Below are 20,723 nucleotides of genomic sequence, written 5' to 3' on the forward strand. Positions count from 1 at the left end.
TCCTCCAGGGCACATGAGACACCAGAGCAAACTGAAGCAATACTTGCCGACAAGAGGACAAGAGCAATATCCTCCAGGGCACATGAGACACCAGCGCAAACTGAAGCAAGACATGCTGACATGATGACAAGAGCAACATCCTCCTGGTCACATGAGACACCAGCACAAACTGAAGCAAAACTTGCCGACAAGAGGACAAGAGCAACATCCTCCAGGGCACATGAGACACCAGAGCAAACTGAAGCAAGACTTGCCGACATGAGGACAAGAGCAACATCCTCCAGGGCACATGAGACACCAGCGCAAACTGAAGCAAGACATGCTGAAATGAGGACAACAGCAACATCCTCCAGGGCACATGAGACACCAGAGCAAACTGAAGCAAGACTTGCAGACAAGAGGATAAGAGCAACATAATCCAGGGCACATGAGACCCCAGCGCAAACTGAAGCAAGACATGCTGACATGAGGACAAGAGCAACATCCTCCAGGTCACATGAGACACCAGCACAAACTGAAGCAAAACTTGCCGACAAGAGGACAAGAGCAACATCCTCCAGGGCACATGAGACACCAGAACAAACTGAAGCAAGACTTGCCGACAAGAGGATAAGAGCAACATCCTCCAGGGCACATGACACACCAGCGCAAACTGAAGCAAGACATGCTGACATGAGGACAACAGCAACATCCTCCAGGGCACATGAGACACCAGCGCAAACTGAAGCAAGACTTGCCGACAAGAGGACAACAACAACATCCTCCAGGGCACATGATACACCAGCGCAAACTGAAGCAAGACTTGCCGACAAGAGGACAACAACAACATCCTCCAGGTCACATGAGACACCAGCACAAAATGAAGCAAAACTTGCCGACAAGAGCAACATCCTCCAGGGCACATGAGACACCAGAGCAAACTTAAGCAAAACTTGCCGACAAGAGGATAAGAGCAACATCCTCCAGGGCACATGAGACACCAGCGCAAACTGAAGCAAGACAAGCCGACATGAGGACAACAGCAACATCCTCCAGGGCACATGAGACACCAGCGAAAAATGAATCAAGACTTGCCGACAAGAGGATAAGAGCAACATCCTCCAGGGCACATGAGACACCAGCGCAAACTGAAGCAAGACATGCTGACATGAGGACAACAGCAACATCCTCCAGGGCACATGAGACACCAGCGCAAACTGAAGCAAGACTTGCCGACAAGAGGACAACAACAACATCCTCCAGGTCACATGAGACACCAGCACAAACTGAAGCAAAACTTACCGACAAGAGGACAACAACAACATCCTCTAGGGCACATGAGACACCAGAGCAAACTGAAGCAAGACTTGCCGACCAGAGGACAAGAGAAACATCCTCCAGGACACATGAGACACCAGAGCAAACTGAAGCAAGACTTGCTGACAAGAGGATAAGAGCAACATCCTCCAGGGCACATGAGACACCAGCGCAAACTGAAGCAAGACATGCTGACATGAGGACAACAGCAACATCCTCCAGGGCACATGAGACACCAGCGCAAACTGAAGCAAGACTTGCTGACAAGAGGATAAGAGCAACATCCTCCAGGGCACATGAGACACCAGCGCAAACTGAAACAAGACATGCTGACTTGAGGACAACAGCAACATCCTCCAGGGCACATGATACACCAGCGCAAACTGAAGCAAGACTTGCCGACAAGAGGACAACAACAACATCCTCCAGGTCACATGAGACACCAGCACAAACTGAAGCAAAACTTGCCGACAAGAGGACAAGAGCAACATCCTCCAGGGCACATGAGACACCAGCACAAACTGAAGCAAGACTTGCCGACAAGAGGACAAGAGCAACATCCTCCAGGGCACATGAGACACCAGAGCAAACTGAAGCAAAACTTGCCGACAAGGGGACAAGAGCAACATCCTCCAGTTCACATGAGACACCAGCACAAACTGAAGCAAAACTTGCCGACAAGAGGACAAGAGCAACATCCTCCAGGGCACATGAGACACCAGAGCAAACTGAAGCAAGACTTGCTGACAAGAGGATAAGAGCAACATCCTCCAGGGCACATGAGACACCAGCGCAAACTGCAGCAAGACATGCTGACATGAGGACAACAGCAACATCCTCCAGGGCACATGAGACACCAGCGCAAACTGAAGCAAGACTTGCCGACAAGAGGATAAGAGCAACATCCTCCAGGGCATATGAGACACCAGCACAAACTGAAGCAAGACATGCTGACATGAGGACAACAGCAACATCCTCCAGGGCACATGAGACACCAGAGCAAACTGAAGCAAGACTTGCCGACAAGAGGACAAGAGCAACATCCTCCAGGGCACATGAGACACCAGCGCAAACTGAAGCAGGACATGCTGACATGAGGACAAGAGCAACATCCTCCAGGTCACATGAGACACCAGCACAAACTGAAGCAAAACTTGCCGACAAGAGGACAAGAGCAACATCCTCCAGGGCACATGAGACACCAGAGCAAACTGAAGCAAGACTTGCCGACATGAGGACAAGAGCAACATCCTCCAGGGCACATGAGACACCAGCGCAAACTGAAGCAAGACATGCTGACATGAGGACAAGAGCAACATCCTCCAGGTCACATGAGACACCAGCACAAACTGAAGCAAAACTTGCCGACAAGAGGACAAGAGCAACATCCTCCAGGGCACATGAGACACCAGAGCAAACTGAAGCAAGACTTGCCGACATGAGGACAAGAGCAACATCCTCCAGGGCACATGAGACACCAGCACAAACTGAAGCAAGACTTTCCGACAAGAGGACAAGAGCAACATCCTCCAGGGCACATGAGACACCAGAGCAAACTGAAGCAAGACTTGCTGACATGAGGACAAGAGCAACATCCTTCAGAGCACATGAGACACCAGAGAAAACTGAAGCAAGACTTGCCGACAAGAGGATAAGAGCAACATCCTCCAGGGCACATGAGACACCAGCGCAAACTGAAGCAAGACTTGCCGACAAGAGGACAACAACAACATCCTCCAGGTCACATGAGACACCAGAGCAAACTGAAGCAAAACTTGCCGACAAGAGGACAAGAGCAACATCCTCCAGGGCACATGAGACACCAGCACAAACTGAAGCAAAACTTGCCGACAAGAGTACAAGAGCAACATCCTCCAGGGCACATGAGACACCAGAGCAAACTGAAGCAAGACTTGCTGACAAGAGGATAAGAGCAACATCTTACAGGGCACATGAGACACCAGCGCAAACTGAAGCAAGACATGCTGACATGAGGTCAACAGCAACATAATCCAGGGCACATGAGACACCCGCGCAAACTGAAGCAAGACTTGCCGACAAGAGGATAAGAGCAACATCCTCCAGGGCACATGAGACACCAGCGCAAACTGAAGCAAGACATGCTGACATGAGGACAAGAGCAACATCCTCCAGGGCACATGAGACACCAGAGCAAACTGAAGCAAGACTTGCCGACAAGAGGACAAGAGCAACATCCTCCAGGGCACATGAGACACCAGCGCATACTGAAGCAAGACATGCTGACATGAGGACAAGAGCAACATCCTCCAGGTCACATGAGACACCAGCACAAACTGAAGCAAAACTTGCCGACAAGAGGACAAGAGCAACATCCTCCAGGGCACATGAGACACCAGAGCAAACTGAAGCAAGACTTGCCGACATGATGACAAGAGCAACATCCTCCAGGGCACATGAGACACCAGCGCAAACTGAAGCAAGACATGCTGACATGACGACAAGAGCAACATCCTCCAGGTCACATGAGACACCAGCACAAACTGAAGCAAAACTTGCCGACAAGAGGACAAGAGCAACATCCTCCAGGGCACATGAGACACCAGAGCAAACTGAAGCAAGACTTGCCGACAAGAGGACAAGAGCAATATCCTCCAGGGCACATGAGACACCAGCGCAAACTGAAGCAAGACATGCTGACATGAGGACAAGAGCAACATCCTCCAGGTCACATGAGACACCAGCACAAACTGAAGCAAAACTTGCCGACAAGAGGACAAGAGCAACATCCTCCAGGGCACATGAGACACCAGAGCAAACTGAAGCAAGACTTGCCGACATGAGGACAAGAGCAACATCCTCCAGGGCACATGAGACACCAGCGCAAACTGAAGCAAGACATGCTGAAATGAGGACAACAGCAACATCCTCCAGGGCACATGAGACACCAGAGCAAACTGAAGCAAGACTTGCCGACAAGAGGATAAGAGCAACATCCTCTAGGGCACATGAGACACCAGAGCAAACTGAAGCAAGACTTGCCGACCAGAGGACAAGAGAAACATCCTCCAGGACACATGAGACACCAGAGCAAACTGAAGCAAGACTTGCTGACAAGAGGATAAGAGCAACATCCTCCAGGGCACATGAGACACCAGCGCAAACTGAAGCAAGACATGCTGACATGAGGACAACAGCAACATCCTCCAGGGCACATGAGACACCAGCGCAAACTGAAGCAAGACATGCTGACAAGAGGATAAGAGCAACATCCTCCAGGGCACATGAGACACCAGCGCAAACTGAAACAAGACATGCTGACATGAGGACAACAGCAACATCCTCCAGGGCACATGATACACCAGCGCAAACTGAAGCAAGACTTGCCGACAAGAGGACAACAACAACATCCTCCAGGTCACATGAGACACCAGCACAAACTGAAGCAAAACTTGCCGACAAGAGGACAAGAGCAACATCCTCCAGAGCACATGAGACACCAGCACAAACTGAAGCAAGACTTGCCGACAAGAGGACAAGAGCAACATCCTCCAGGGCACATGAGACACCAGAGCAAACTGAAGCAAAACTTGCCGACAAGAGGACAAGAGCAACATCCTCCAGTTCACATGAGACACCAGCACAAACTGAAGCAAAACTTGCCGACAAGAGGACAAGAGCAACATCCTCCAGGGCACATGAGACACCAGAGCAAACTGAAGCAAGACTTGCCGACAAGAGGATGAGAGCAACATCCTCCAGGGCACATGAGACACCAGCGCAAACTGCAGCAAGACATGCTGACATGAGGACAACAGCAACATCCTCCAGGGCACATGAGACACCAGCGCAAACTGAAGCAAGACTTGCCGACAAGAGGATAAGAGCAACATCCTCCAGGGCACATGAGACACCAGCACAAACTGAAGCAAGACATGCTGACATGAGGACAAGAGCAACATCCTCCAGGGCACATGAGACACCAGCGCAAACTGAAGCAAGACATGCTGACATGAGGACAAGAGCAACATCCTCCAGGTCACATGAGACACCAGCACAAACTGAAGCAAAACTTGCCAACAAGAGGACAAGAACAACATCCTCCAGGGCACATGAGACACCAGAGCAAACTGAAGCAAGACTTGCTGACATGAGGACAAGAGAAAACATCCTCCAGGGCACATGAGACACCAGAGCAAACTGAAGCAAGACTTGCTGACATGAGGACAAGAGCAACATCCTTCAGAGCACATGAGACACCAGAGAAAACTGAAGCAAGACTTGCCGACAAGAGGATAAGAGCAACATCCTCCAGGGCACATGAGACACCAGCGCAAACTGAAGCAAGACTTGCCGACAAGAGGACAACAACAACATCCTCCAGGTCACATGAGACACCAGAGCAAACTGAAGCAAAACTTGCCGACAAGCGGACAAGAGCAACATCCTCCAGGGCACATGAGACACCAGCGCAAACTGAAGCAAGACATGCTGACATGAGGACAACAGCAACATCCTCCAGGGCACATGAGACACCAGAGCAAACTGAAGCAAGACTTGCCGACAAGAGGACAAGAGCAACATCCTCCAGGGCACATGAGACACCAGCGCAAACTGAAGCAAGACATGCTGACATGAGGACAAGAGCAACATCCTCCAGGTCACATGAGACACCAGCACAAACTGAAGCAAAACTTGCCGACAAGAGGACAAGAGCAACATCCTCCAGGGCACATGAGACACCAGAGCAAACTGAAGCAAGACTTGCCGACATGATGACAAGAGCAACATCCTCCAGGGCACATGAGACACCAGCGCAAACTGAAGCAAGACATGCCGACATGACGACAAGAGCAACATCCTCCAGGTCACATGAGACACCAGCACAAACTGAAGCAAAACTTGCCGACAAGAGGACAAGAGCAACATCCTCCAGGGCACATGAGACACCAGAGCAAACTGAAGCAAGACTTGCCGACAAGAGGACAAGAGCAATATCCTCCAGGGCACATGAGACACCAGCGCAAACTGAAGCAAGACATGCTGACATGAGGACTAGAGCAACATCCTCCAGGTCACATGAGACACCAGCACAAACTGAAGCAAAACTTGCCGACAAGAGGACAAGAGCAACATCATCCAGGGCACATGAGACACCAGAGCAAACTGAAGCAAGACTTGCCGACATGAGGACAAGAGCAACATCCTCCAGGGCACATGAGACACCAGCGCAAACTGAAGCAAGACATGCTGAAATGAGGACAACAGCAACATCCTCCAGGGCACATGAGACACCAGAGCAAACTGAAGCAAGACTTGCCGACAAGAGGATAAGAGCAACATCCTCCAGGGCACATGAGACCCCAGCGCAAACTGAAGCAAGACATGCTGACATGAGGACAAGAGCAACATCCTCCAGGTCACATGAGACACCAGCACAAACTGAAGCAAAACTTGCCGACAAGACGACAAGAGCAACATCCTCCAGGGCACATGAGACACCAGAACAAACTGAAGCAAGACTTGCCGACAAGAGGATAAGAGCAACATCCTCCAGGGCACATGACACACCAGCGCAAACTGAAGCAAGACATGCTGACATGAGGACAACAGCAACATCCTCCAGGGCACATGAGACACCAGCGCAAACTGAAGCAAGACTTGCCGACAAGAGGATAAGAGCAACATCCTCCAGGGCACATGAGACACCAGCGCAAACTGAAGCAAGACATGCTGACATGAGGACAACAGCAACATCCTCCAGGGCACATGAGACACCAGCGCAAACTGAAGCAAGACATGCTGACATGAGGACAAGAGGCACATCCTCCAGGGCACATGAGAAACCAGCGCAAACTTAAGCAAGACTTGCCGACAAGAGGACAACAACATCCTCCAGGTCACATGAGACACCAGCACAAACAACAGAAGCAAGACTTGCTGACATGAGGACAAGAGCAACATCCTCCAGGGCACATGAGACACCAGCACAAACTGAAGCAAAACTTGCCGACAAGAGCAACATCCTCCAGGGCACATGAGACACCAGCGCAAACTGAAGCAAGACATGCCGACAAGAGCAACATCCTCCAGGGCACATGAGACACCAGCGCAAACTGAAGCAAGACTTGCTGACATGAGGACAACAGCAACATCCTCCAGGGCACATGAGACACCAGCGCAAACTGAAACAAGACTTGCCGACAAGAGGACAACAACAACATCCTCCAGGTCACATGAGACACCAGAGCAAACTGAAGCAAAACTTGCCGACAAGAGGACAAGAGCAACATCCTCCAGGGCACATGAGACACCAGCGCAAACTGAAGCAAGACATGCTGACATGAGGACAAGAGGCACATCCTCCAGGGCACATGAGAAACCAGCGCAAACTGAAGCAAGACTTGCTTACATGAGGACAACAGCAACATCCTCCAGGGCACATGAGACACCAGCGCAAACTGAAGCAAGACCTGCCGACAAGAGGACAAGAGCAACATCCTCCAGGGCACATGAGACACCAGAGCAAACTGAAGCAAGACATGCTGACATGAGGACAAGAGGCACATCCTCCAGGGCACATGAGACACCAGCGCAAACTGAAGCAAGACATGCTGACATGAGGACAATAGGCACATCCTCCAGGGCACATGAGACACCAGCGCAAACTGAAGCAAAACATGCTGACATGAGGACAACAGCAAAATCGTCCAGGGCACATGAGACACCAGCACAAACTGAAGCAAGACTTGCCGACAAGAGGACAACAACATCCTCCAGGTCACATGAGACACCAGCACAAACTGAAGCAAGACATGCTGACAGGAGGACAACAGCAACATCCTCCAGGGCACATGAGACATCAGCGCAAACTCAAGCAAGACTTGCCGACAAGAGGACAACAACAACATCCTCCAGGTCACATGAGACACCAGCACAAACTGAAGCAAAACTTGACGACAAGAGGACAAGAGCAACATCCTCCAGGGCACATGAGACACCACTCGATCAGTACACGGGCAACGCTGGGTACTCCAGCTAGTAACAGATAATGACTGCTAAATAACGCAACCTTCCCTCATGAATATTCATAACACATAAAGTGACAGGGACTCCTGTGCTGCACAACTGCAACCAGACACAAAGTGATAGTTCAAGGATTATTCATTAGCTTGGAACGTGTCAGGATTGAAAAGCATGTGTAAGTGCCAGTGTATAGGGTGAGGGAATGTGAGAGTGTGCTGCTCAAACAAGGGTCCAAACGAACATGCGCTGCCCGTCATGCTCAGAGGAGTTCTCAAGAACAGTGCTGAATACCCCCAAGGTTCAACAGAGTCCAGCTCTTGTAACCAGTGCAATACAAACATCCCCACATGCTCCGGCTTCCCACACCACAAGAATTATTAACATTTTCTCTCCAGAAGGGGAGTATGTCCTCCCCTCTGGGGTTCTCCCAGGGAAATGGTGGTCCAGTATTCGGACCCTCAACTCGTGCTGCTGTATCCCAGGCTACATAGCAACGACTCCCAAATTATGAACCAGGGTCTTGCCCATTCCCATCACTGCTCGGCATTCTCTACTAGACCTCTCTCTTTTCTCTCTGATCTGTGATGCTCCTCTCCAACCTCCTGCCACCCACATTCTCTCTGCTGGACCCTCATTGTTCTCTGTTTGCTCAGGAAAGAGGTGTTCTCACCTTCATCCTCCTTCTGGTGATGGTCTCTCTCTATCCCCCTCTATAGACTCATTCTCTCCTTTCTGATAACATTTTCCTTCCTCCTGCCAATAATACAGTTCCCTCTGACAGTGACCGCCACCTTCTTCTACACTCCTCTATCTTTCCCATCACCTACTCTCCCCCTCATCTCCAAAACATCTGCTCACAGAGATTGGGCCTCATTCTGAGTGGAGTGGAGCATTGACTATCTGGTGCCCCTGTGTCTCTACTCCCAAATAATCCTTCTCTCTGCTTCAGGAAATCGAGCACCCTCATCCTGCTCCACACTTCCACTCCTCTCCTCTTACCTAAGAAGTTCTTTCTCCAGGTTAATCATCATTCACCAGTCGACTCACCTTCCCGCTCTCTGTTGATAGGCTCTCCTCTCTCAGGATCTAGAAGGCAAGGGTTTTCTTGAATCTGCTTCTCTCCAGATGCCAGCTTTACCAGGATTGTCAGGAATGACTGGTCTGGCTCTGCCTTAAAGACTTGTTTCTCCTCCCAATGCCTTGAGACATTGGTTGCATCTGGGCTGTGTGGACTTTGTAGGGGGTGGCCTAAGGCTTTATCACAGCCAGTCACATTTTGTTTCCCAGAACGCCCATTAAGGTGTTTGATTGTTTTTTTTTTTTTTTTTTTTTTTTTATTATTTAAAGTGTAGTATTTTTAGTTTCATTTTAAACTTTTATCACACTTTCCAAATCACTTCAATCCGTCTCCTTTCCTTTCTTTTCACCGTGATTGTTTTTTTTTTTGCATCCATCTTCTCCTACGTTTTTTTTTTTTTTTTTTTTTTTCCTCATTTAATGAAACCGGATGTATTACGGCTTTCCTCTGCTAGTTCATTATCTTTATCTTTGAGGATTTTGTCCAGAAAGTTTATACCCGCACATGAGAATCGTGGATTGTGTCCTTGGATAAAATAGTCCCATCGTTCCTCGTCGTTGCATTGGGTTGTTGTTGACATATACTTTGATAACAAACGCTTTCTGACCATTGAAACGGCGGTGCAGTTCATCAAGAGATGTATCGGAGTCTCTTGTTGCGACTCTATTTGGCAGAACCTGCAGCGCCCCTCATTAATGCCTCTTCCTCCAGTTCTGTTTTTATATTCGTTTGTTGGGTAGACTCCCAACCGGATTTTTAGTAGTGTTGCTCTATGTATTTTTGATGGAAATTTTACTAGGTACTCTGGAAGCATATTTCTTTTTCTATGTTCAACTGCCATGGAGTTTACATTCGATAGCTTCATTTTGGCCTCTCTTGTTGCAATCCAGTCCTGTCTCATGAGCTTTTCTTTTACTTTGCTGGGATTGGTAATCAGTTCTTCTTTCGATGAGTCCAATTTTGTTAGTATTTGAGACCATTCTCTTTTCCAATGGTTAAGGTAGATTGAGCTTTTGTCTACTCCTTTCGTTGCCAATAGTTTATAGCTATCGGCCGGACTGGTTTCACATATTTTCCTCAATAAGCATAATGATTTCCATTTCATTGTAGCTTCGAGTGACTCGAGGCCCAGTTCCGCTCTAATGGCCACTATCGGAGTACACCTTGGAAGCTTCAATACTGGTTTCCAAAACCCACTTTCCAGTTTCGACCATAATTTATGTGATAGATTCAGACCGGCTTCACTTCCGTATGCTAAGGAGGGCAGAACTTTTTGAACATAGAACAATCTTACTGGTACCAGTGAAAATTTTCCATATTTGCCATCCAAAACCCTTCCTTGTGCGCTTAGATTTCTGACTTTTACTTGCAGAGTATCTACCCAACTCTTTTCCACTGTCGAGGAGTTAAGTCCGATTCCTAAGTATTTTATCATCTGTATTTGTTCAAGAGGTTCTCCTGCTATATGCCATTTAAATTTTTTTCTTATGGCGTTGTTCTTACCGTTTATAGTCAGGATCTTTGATTTTCCCACATTGATTGTCAAATCATTTTTTTGCATGTAGGTTTGTAGGTTGTTTATGAGTCGTTGCAGCCCTATTCTTGTTTCATCTAATAATACTATGTCGTCTGCATAGCATATTATCGCCACTTCCTGGTTGTTAATTTTTGGACTGAAGTGTCTTGTGCCTGAAGTAATTTCTGGAATATCGGCTATGAACAATTTGAACAGTGTTGCTGCAAGCGGACAACCTTGCTTCACTCCCTTGTTGATACTGATGTTGGCCGTCAGATCCCCTCGGTCGTTTACTCTGATTTGGGTAGTCGTGCTTTGATGTAACGCCCTTATTGGGTTCAGTAAGTCCGCAGGACAAGACCAGGATTTTAGCTTTTCCCATAGCTTTCTTCTGTTTACAGAGTCAAATGCTTGACTTAGATCAATAAAAGCCAAGTGTAGTTCTTTTTTAAATTCTATTGCGTTGGTTTTTAACATAGATATGATAAACAGGTTTAAATCCATTCCTGTACGCTTTGTGAACCCTGTTTGGCGCGGGTCAATAATGTTATTCGTCTCTGCCCATTTTGTCAGACTTTTCTGTAAATCTGCTGCAAACAGTTTTCCTGTTGTTGCTAATAGCGAGATAGGTCGGTAGTTTGAAGGCAAATCATGTTGACCCTTTTTATATATAGGCACTGTTATACTTTTTGTCCAAGTTTCTGGAATCTTTCTTTGTTGTACAATGCTAGTGAATAAGATGTTTATTATCACTGCCCATGATTTTGGATCTTTCTTCAGATGGATATTCGTCAGCCCGTCAGGGCCTGCAGCGGAGGAATCTTTTAATTTCCGAATTGCAATTTCAATTTCCCCCTCATCCATCATGTTCCTCCAAGGAAGTGTTGATATCTCGTCGGGTAAATCTACGTCGTCAGCATCAGCAGAGAAGACTTCTGTATAATGTTTAATCCAATCTTTCTCAGCAACCCCACATATAAGTCTACTTCTGTGATTCAGGGTACAATTATTTATTAGGTCCCATGTTTCTCTGGTGTTAGACTTTTGTAGGGTGTTTACCATTAATTCCCCTTGTTCTTGGAGTCGTCTTGTTCTAAAGTCTGTAAGCCAATTTTTGTATTTCTTTCGGTGTACTTTGATGTTCCTTTGCTTGTCTATTTTTGAATCTTTTTTGCTTTTTATGCTAGCTCTTATTTCCTTTCTTAGTTGTTTCCTCCTTTCCACTAATTCTCTACTGTAATTATGCTTATGTGTTAATGCATCGGATTTGAGTCCTGACCTTGTTATTTTAAAGGCTTCTAGTAGTATTTCGTAGTTGAGATGTTCTGTCAAATTGTTTTCAGCTTCTACGAAGACCTCTTTCAGCATTAGAATATTTTTCATTGTTAGCTTTATTCGATTTGCCGATGGATTTAAGTCTAGACTTGTGCTGCTCCCATGAGATTTTATATATTTCTCTCTCCTCCATGATGTTTTAAGGATGTTATGGTCGCTGTCATTTTGGTGTAGGATTTCAAAATTTTCTATTTCCAACATCAGGGGCAGCGAGACCCAAATATAATCTATTGTTGTAGATGCATGTCCATTCGACCACGTATGTTTACCTGGAATATCGCCACGCGTTTGACCATTTAACATATGCAGGTTAAGGCCTTTTGCCGTCTGTGCCCATCTGGCCACGTTGGAGTTGCCCATCTGCAATTCTTCTAATCGCGGAAGTCCGTTTTTTGTCAGACATTTTATGTTTAGATCACCACATAAGATTATTTGACAAGTTGAATTCTGCTCCCTTCTTTTGATTATTATGTCTGTAATTGCTTGAAGGAACTGGGAGGTTGATATTCCTATTGGATTCCAATAGACGTTTATCACTAATAAGGAGGCTGTTTCCACATCCTTGGAGTCATTGTCGGTTTCTAGCAGAGTCCATTGTATAAGGTGGTCTACATTACCTTTCTCCTTGATTCGCCAGCCACTTCCTTTTCTTATTAATGTGATTAGGCCGGCATAGGGTCTCCCGTTTCGTTCTTTTTTTGCGGGGTTCATGGCGATCTCGAAATTTCTGCATGCCGGCATTTCGCGTATCCATGTCTCCTGTAAACATATTAGTGTGGCATTGTTCAGATGTGGGTTCTCCTTCGTCATCAGGTGCTTGAATCCCCTCGTATTCCAAGATAACAGTGATTCCTCGTTTTTTGCTTCCAACTGTCTTGGCTATCGTTCGTTTCCCTCTGAGGATAGGGAACCTGCTAACCAAATCCAGTCTTCTTGGAGCTCTACATTTCTTTTCAAACTGTCTTTTCTGTCTTTGTTTGCTTTTTCTCTTATTCTGCCGTCATTTTTCCCCGGTTCCTCGGGTTCTCCCTTCATGTTTGTAACTGTTATTTTAAAGTTTTCTTTTGACATTCTATCTGTTCCCTTTTGAGGTACTGGAGTTTTTGAGGCTCTGTTCTGATCGCGATGTATTTGCTCTTTTGCGTTGTTGTCAGTTTGTTTTGTGTTATTTAAGACTTCTCGAATCTCATAACCTCGTTTCAACAACTCTTTTCCGTCTTTTAAGATTATTTCTTTGAGAGTTCTTGATTTCAGGTGTAAAACAACTTTGTCCACACGTTCTTCATCAATGTATTCGACCACCGCTATATCTTCGTTTCTTACCTTTCTCAATTTGTCCACACAGTGAAGCAGGGCAATCACGTTTTTCCGATTTAGATTTTTTCCTTCGTTTTCTTCAAGCAAATTTTCAACCAGCACCTTTTTAGGAGACTGGACTCTTTCATTTTGCTGTTTTTTTGTATGATTGCAGTTCTGCTCGTTGGACTGTTTGTGTCTCGGGTGCTTAGGGTTCCATAAGTTATGCGTTTCTCTCGAGAGATCGCTCTTGATCTTTGCTTTTTCAATCGATGTTTTTCCCCTGTTCAATCTATTTCTTTTTTCATCTAGTGTTAGAAATCCTGTGCGGTCATGGTAGTCGTCTTCGTCCGAGTCCAGATTTGAACTTTCATCGCTCTTTTTTTTATCGCCCCCGCGTAGTGGACTTACTTCATTTAGCACTTGACGTGAAGACTCGACCACTTCCGATATATTTTGCCTGTTTTTTGCATCCACCTCTTCAATATAGAAAGAGACATCCTCGATCAGATCTCTTGAAATATCTTGCGCCTCTAGGATGCTTTCTTCATCCTCGGTGATCAACACTACGTGCCTTTCTCTTTGTTTGGGAGGTGGTCGAGATGTTTGTTGTAATTCATTATTTAAGGTCACGTCTTCGTTTTCACTTGTTTGTTTGATGTTCCTGAATATTGGCCGTGTTACTTTTGTGGATCCCTCTCCTTTTTTTAAGCTTTTCCGGGTTCTCTTGTCTTTAGCCTCTCCTGTTTTAGTTATTTCAAGTATGTTTTTTGATGTATTTATGGCTTCGACCATGATTTTGCATTGGTTCACCTGCCCTTGTTTTGGCCCAAACATGGGAAAATGCTCGCGTTTGTTAAATTTGTTTTTCTTTCTAGAATCGATGTCTCTTGTTTCGACTAAGGGATCAACGTCTCGTTTAGTCATGTTGTCATTACTCAAATCTTCAACGAGATCGTCAGCAATTATTTCCTTACACTTTGTGTTTTCACTGGTGCTGCTTGATCGAATTCTTGCCTCGACCAATTCAATCACTCTTGTTTTTAATGACGTAACTTTATTCGATTTTGCACTGTGAGTTAGAGCTGGGCAGTCTTCTTGGTTTTCTATATCATTACTCTCGAGAGTACTTATGTTGGGTCTATTTTCTGTCGTGACCGTTTGTTTTGAAGTAGCTACCGGGTTTAGTGGTTTTGTATTCCTCTCTGCAGACTCGATGGATTTCCGCATCCATTTCAATGAGTCTAGTAAGGCATTTGTCAAGATATCTTTTTCATGCCTATCTCCACTTGCCAGATCGAACAGTCTCCTTTGCCATGCTGCTGAGGTTTCTGCTTCTTGATTTAACCTCGCTTCCAGTTTCAGCGCTGTTATTTCCTGGGCGGTTAGCTTAGTGAGCATTAAGGCTACAAGAGCGTTGTTGTCCTTTACGTTTTCACTGATGGACTCGTACAGTTTCGTAAATGGAGCTAAAGAGATTGTTAAAGCGGCCATTATGTTATTCTGCAATTGTGTTCCTATTTGTGGGTCATTGATATTTGTACTCTCTTTTGTATTTCCTGTTGTTTTCTTTTCATAGCTCTTTGAGTTAGTGATATCTTGAGTCTTTCTTTGTGGTGAACGTTCGTCTGTTTGTGTTGCGATGCATCTCATTGTGGAGTTTTCGCCAGTCTTATCCCCTTGTTGAGATTGGACATCAGGGAAATGGCGCCTTTTTTCGAATGTTGAATGCAGTGATCTTTTGTCAGTTGGTGTATAAGTCGATATATCAGCATCTTCAAAATTAAGAAAGTGCTGAGTTCTTAAAGCCCTGCACGGGGTCTTCTCAATTCGCAGTCCGTAGGCGCCAATCGTTGTTTTTGTTCTTGTTCCTAGGTCTTTCGGGGCGCCTCTCCCAGGGGAGGGACTGCTTTCCTGGCAATGTTTTAATCTAATACCTGATGTTGTTCTCTTCGTTGTGTTTCCTTCCATTGTTTTAATAAAATGTTCTCTCCATTCATGTTCTCCAATCTCTTCCGCGATGGAGTTTTCCTGACCGCCATTTTTAAGAGTGGGTCTTTTCCCAATTAGGGGGGAATGAAGTTTTTTCTTTGCTGACTGAAGAAACTGATTTGTCAGTCTGTGTGGGTCAAACCCTTCTTTCTGCATAGGTCCACTGTTCAGCAAGCTTTGCTTGATTAATGAATCCAGTTTTTTGTAATCGTTCTCATTTGGTCCAGCTTCCGTTTGAGCCTTTATGTTGTTTGTTTGTTCCTCGGCGACAATCGAGATATCGTGTGAGATTATGCTGCAGCCGGTCTTATGATTCTCTCCTTTTTCACTTGTCGATAGTATTTCGGATGCGTCTGAATACACTGATTCGTCCAAGTCTTTATTATGTAATTGTGTGACTATTTCAGTGTTGTTTGCGCTGGTGCAATCTATATCTCCGATAGTCAATTGTATATTATTTTTTGGATATAGCTCTAGCTGAGTTTCTGCGGGATCTACTCCCTCATGTTCACTACTTGTTGTTGTTTGGCTACCCTCGTTCCTTTCTTCCACGGGCGGGTTTACTTTCATTTCATCGTCTTCCGTTCTTGAGTCTGCTACGTTCTGCTGAGCTTCCACCAATATACCAAGATCTATTAGTTCGGCGTCTGTCACGTTTAGCAGTTCAACTGTCATTGGTGTTATTGGGTCTGGGTCTTCGCAGTGTTGTTCCTTTTCGTTTATACTCTGTTGTGCTACTGCGTTTTTGCCCATGGATGAAAACTGTGTTTTATCTACACGCTCTGTAGTTGACTTTTCTCTATCTGCATTCTCACAAACAACCTTTCCTTCATCATAATTTTGAATGAATGTGTTTGTAAGTGCGGATGCGGATGTCAATTTGAGTGAGAAGATATTCAAATCTCGTTTAGTTGCGTGCCTCCTCTGTTCACTCCCTCCCATTTCTGTGGTTTCTAAGTTTTTGGGCAAATCAATATTTGAAAGTCTAGAAAAGGCAGCAATCTTACCTCTTTCTTTGTGAGTTTCGTGACTATGTCCCGGCCTCTCTCTTTGTTGATGAGGAAGTCTTGAATTAGCTCTTGTTATTGGGCGGGCTATTGCCCCTCCTATTGAGATATTGCTGTTGTCAATCGATGTTGGAGCTATCGAGGCCATTATTTCTCCGCCTCACTTTGTAGTTGCCTTATTGAATTCAAACCGTAGGGTATCTCTTGTGGCTGTTGTTTGAGCTTCGCTTCCTTCACTGTTGGTATATTTGCCTGTAGACGCACTATAAACGTACCAGCGGGGATCAAAGAGATAGAGATCTCCGCAGTCTCCCCGAGTTTAAGTGGTGCACCCCAGCACCCAACAGCCGCACAACAGCCAACGCCCTCTACCCCTGCCGGGCTCAACGCCGCGAGGGTGAATGCGGCTGCGTTATGAGTGAGAGTGCAGTCACGTGATGGATCACGTGGTCTCCAGCCGGCTCCGCCCCCTCCAGGGAACGAAGCGAAGACCAGCAAGAGTCGTAATAGACTCGCAGTGCTGTGGGTCACTTTGCCGCTTTTGCCGCTTCAAATGTCCAGGTAAGTAAGAATAATGTTCCTTTCACAATGAACGCACCGCTCGACTGAATGCGGCTGCGTTATGAGTGAGAGTGCAGTCACGTGATGGATCACGTGGTCTCCAGCCGGCTCCGCCCCCTCCAGGGAACGAAGCGAAGACCAGCAAGAGTCGTAATAGACTCGCAGTGCTGTGGGTCACTTTGCCGCTTTTGCCGCTTCAAATGTCCAGGTAAGTAAGAATAATGTTCCTTTCACAATGAACGCACCGCTCGACTGAATGCGGCTGCGTTATGAGTGAGAGTGCAGTCACGTGATGGATCACGTGGTCTCCAGCCGGCTCCGCCCCCTCCAGGGAACGAAGCGAAGACCAGCAAGAGTCGTAATAGACTCACAGTGCTGTGGGTCACTTTGCCGCTTTTGCCGCTTCAAATGTCCAGGTAAGTAAGAATAATGTTCCTTTCACAATGAACGCACCGCTCGACTGAATGCGGCTGCGTTATGAGTGAGAGTGCAGTCACGTGATGGATCACGTGGTCTCCAGCCGGCTCCGCCCCCTCCAGGGAACGAAGCGAAGACCAGCAAGAGTCGTAATAGACTCGCAGTGCTGTGGGTCACTTTGCCGCTTTTGCCGCTTCAAATGTCCAGGTAAGTAAGAATAATGTTCCTTTCACAATGAACGGTGTTTGATTGTGAGGAATTGCCACCTGCAACAGGGGAAAAGCCCTGGCTTTATTTTATTTTTTATTAACAAATAGAATGAGGACAATTTTGCCTTGAAGAAATTGACAAGAATATACATACAATAACGACATCTCAAAATAAATTTTATTCATTTATTCAAATTTATTTAAAGCGCACATCAGCCCAGGGGCATCGTGGCGCTGTTACAGGAAGACATAATCTGGTTACAGTGGAAGGAAGATGGTTACAAAGCAATTTTTATTACAGGACACATTTCGTAGCAGACGTATGAGAGCAAGTGTAGGTAAAGGGAGGTTAGTTGAATAGTGTAGTTTTGAGGGATTTGCGAAAGGAGTACAGCAATGGTTCTGCTCTGAGTGTGTTGGGGAGGGCATTCCAGAGCTTAGGTGCTGTGTGTGGGAAGCCAATGCTGCCGGCTTTGGCTCTTTTTACAGTGGGTACTCGGAGTTGGTTGGCGTGATGGCTTCTTCTAGGACGGATGGAGGAATTCTTTGTTATGGTTTCAGATAAGTAGGGGGTGCTGTGTGATTGATGCACTTGTGTGTGAGAGTGAGAATTTAAAAGTTGATTCTTTACTTGACTGGGAGCCAATGGACGAATCTTCTGGCCTGTGAAATATGGTCAGTTTTGGGGATGTGTAGTGCAGCGCGGAGGGCATTATTTTGCACTATTTGGAGCCTGCTTAGGTTTTTAGTCGATGTACCTGAAAATGAAAATGAATTTTCTTACTATAAATCTCGAATCTCTGAGTGCTGGACAGGCAGTTACCAAATCTATAGGGTCTTCTTTCACCTCTTGGGGTGCACAATATCTGCAGCTAGAGGTTTCCGCCAGGCAACAGCCATATCGACTTCTTATTTGCCTGGTGGAATGCAGATTCCAGAAGAAATTCAGAAATGGACTCCTAACCCTCCGGCTCGGAAGAATCATTAAATATGGAGCTATACATTTTTAATGATCCTTACTCCGGTGATCTGATGATTTACATGCATGGAGATTCTGCATTGCAGCAATCCAATCATTTTGATATAATACGCCTGTTACTTTGTCTGGATTCAATGTAAGATCTTCGACCATCATATTTAAATCTGTCACCAAATGTCGACAATGACTGGCCAACTCATATAAGGGGTTCTGTTTCCATTTTATTACCATCATGGCCATGTCACTATATAATGACTATGGAATTGAATCTTCTGGTATAAATTCAAAACACTCCAATTAGCTCTGCTAGTCAGTGAGTTATTAGCTCTGCTAGTCAGTGAGTTATTAGCTCGGCTAGTCAGTGAGTTATTAGCTTGGCTAGTCAGTGAGTCTTAGCTCAGCTAGTCAGTGAGTTATTAGCTCAGCTAGTCAGTGAGTTATTAGCTTGGCTAGTCAGTGAGTTATTAGCTCTGCTAGTCAGTGAGTTATTAGCTCGGCTAGTGAGTGAGTTATTAGCTCTGCTAGTCAGTGAGTTATTAGATCGGCTAGTCAGTGAGTTATTAGCTCAGCTAGTCAGTGAGTTATTAGCTCTGCTAGTCAGTGAGTTATTAGCTCTGCTAGTCAGTGAGTTATTAGATCGGCTAGTCAGTGAGTTATTAGCTCTGCTAGTGAGTGAGTTATTAGCTTGGCTAGTCAGTGAGTTATTAGCTCTGCTAGTCAGTGAGTTATTAGCTCTGCTAGTCAGTGTGTTGCTAGCTTAGCTAGTCAGTGAGTTATTAGCTCTGCTAGTCAGTGAGCTATTAGCTCTGCTAGTGAGAGAGTTATTAGCTCTGCTAGTCAGTGAGTTATTAGCTTGGCTAGTCAGTGAGTTATTAGCTCGGCTAGTCAGTGGTCCTCATTCAAGTATGGCGGCCATGGAAAGAACGGTACCGGTAAGGGACTGGTACCGTTCATTCCGGGCCGCCACATTATGAGTTCTGCAGCGGGTCCTGCTCTGCACGCCTGGTCAGACCAGACGTGCAGAGGGGGACACGCTAGCAGAACAGGATGCTAACAATGGGCCGGTCATTAACAGGCCCTTTGTTAGCATCCTCCTCATTCCCATTGAGCCCTATGGGGGCTCAAATGGGAATGGGGATGTACCAGGTCCAGCGAAAGGGAATTATCGGGCCCTCCAAGGTCGGAATGGCCCGGTAAATCCCCTTTTGTGGGACCCGGACCCGAGTTTAGAGGTAGCCATGTCGCTAAATAGGGCATGGCTACCTCCAAACTCGTAATGAGGCCCAATGAGTTATTAGCTCTGTGAGTTAGTAAGTTATTAGCTCAGCTAGTCAGTGAGTTATTAGCTCTGCTAGTCAGTGAGTTATTAGCTCTGCTAGTCAGTGAGCTATTAGCTTAGCTAGTCAGTGAGTTATTTGCTTGACTAGTCAGTGAATTATTAGCTTGGCTAGTCAGTGAGTTATTAGCTCTGCTAGTTAGTGAGTTATTAGCTCGGCTAGTCAGTGAGTTATTAGCTCTGCTACTCAGTGAGTTATTAGCTTGGCTAGTCAGTGAGTTATTAGCTCTGCTGGTCAGTGAGTTATTAGCTCTGCTAGTTAGTGAGTTATTAGCTCTGCTAGTCAGTGAGTTAATAGCTCTTCTAGCTAAAGCGTTAATAGCTCTACTAGTCAAAGTTGCTAGCTTAGCTAGTCAGTGAGTTATAAGCTTGGCTAGCCAGTGAGTTATTAGCTCTGCTGGTCAGTGAGTTATTAGCTCTGCTAGTTAGTGAGTTATTAGCTCTGCTAGCTAGTGAGGTAATAGCGCTTCTAGCTAGAGAGTTAATAGCTCTACTAGTCAAAGTTGCTAGCTTAGCTAGTCAGTGAGTTATAAGCTTGGCTAGTCAGTGAGTTATTAGCTCTGCTAGTCAGTGGGTTATTAGCTCTGCTAGTTAGTGAGTTATTAGCTCTGCAAGTCAGTGAGTTAATAGCTCTGCTAGTCAGTGAGTTATTAGCTTAGCTATTCAGTGAGTTATTAGCTCTGCTAGTCAGTGAGT

The sequence above is a fragment of the Ambystoma mexicanum genome, chromosome 4p (genome assembly GCF_040938575.1).
Source record: "Ambystoma mexicanum isolate Mex_15411 chromosome 4p, UKY_AmexF1_1, whole genome shotgun sequence".
In the NCBI taxonomy this organism is placed as follows: Eukaryota; Metazoa; Chordata; class Amphibia; order Caudata; family Ambystomatidae; genus Ambystoma; species Ambystoma mexicanum.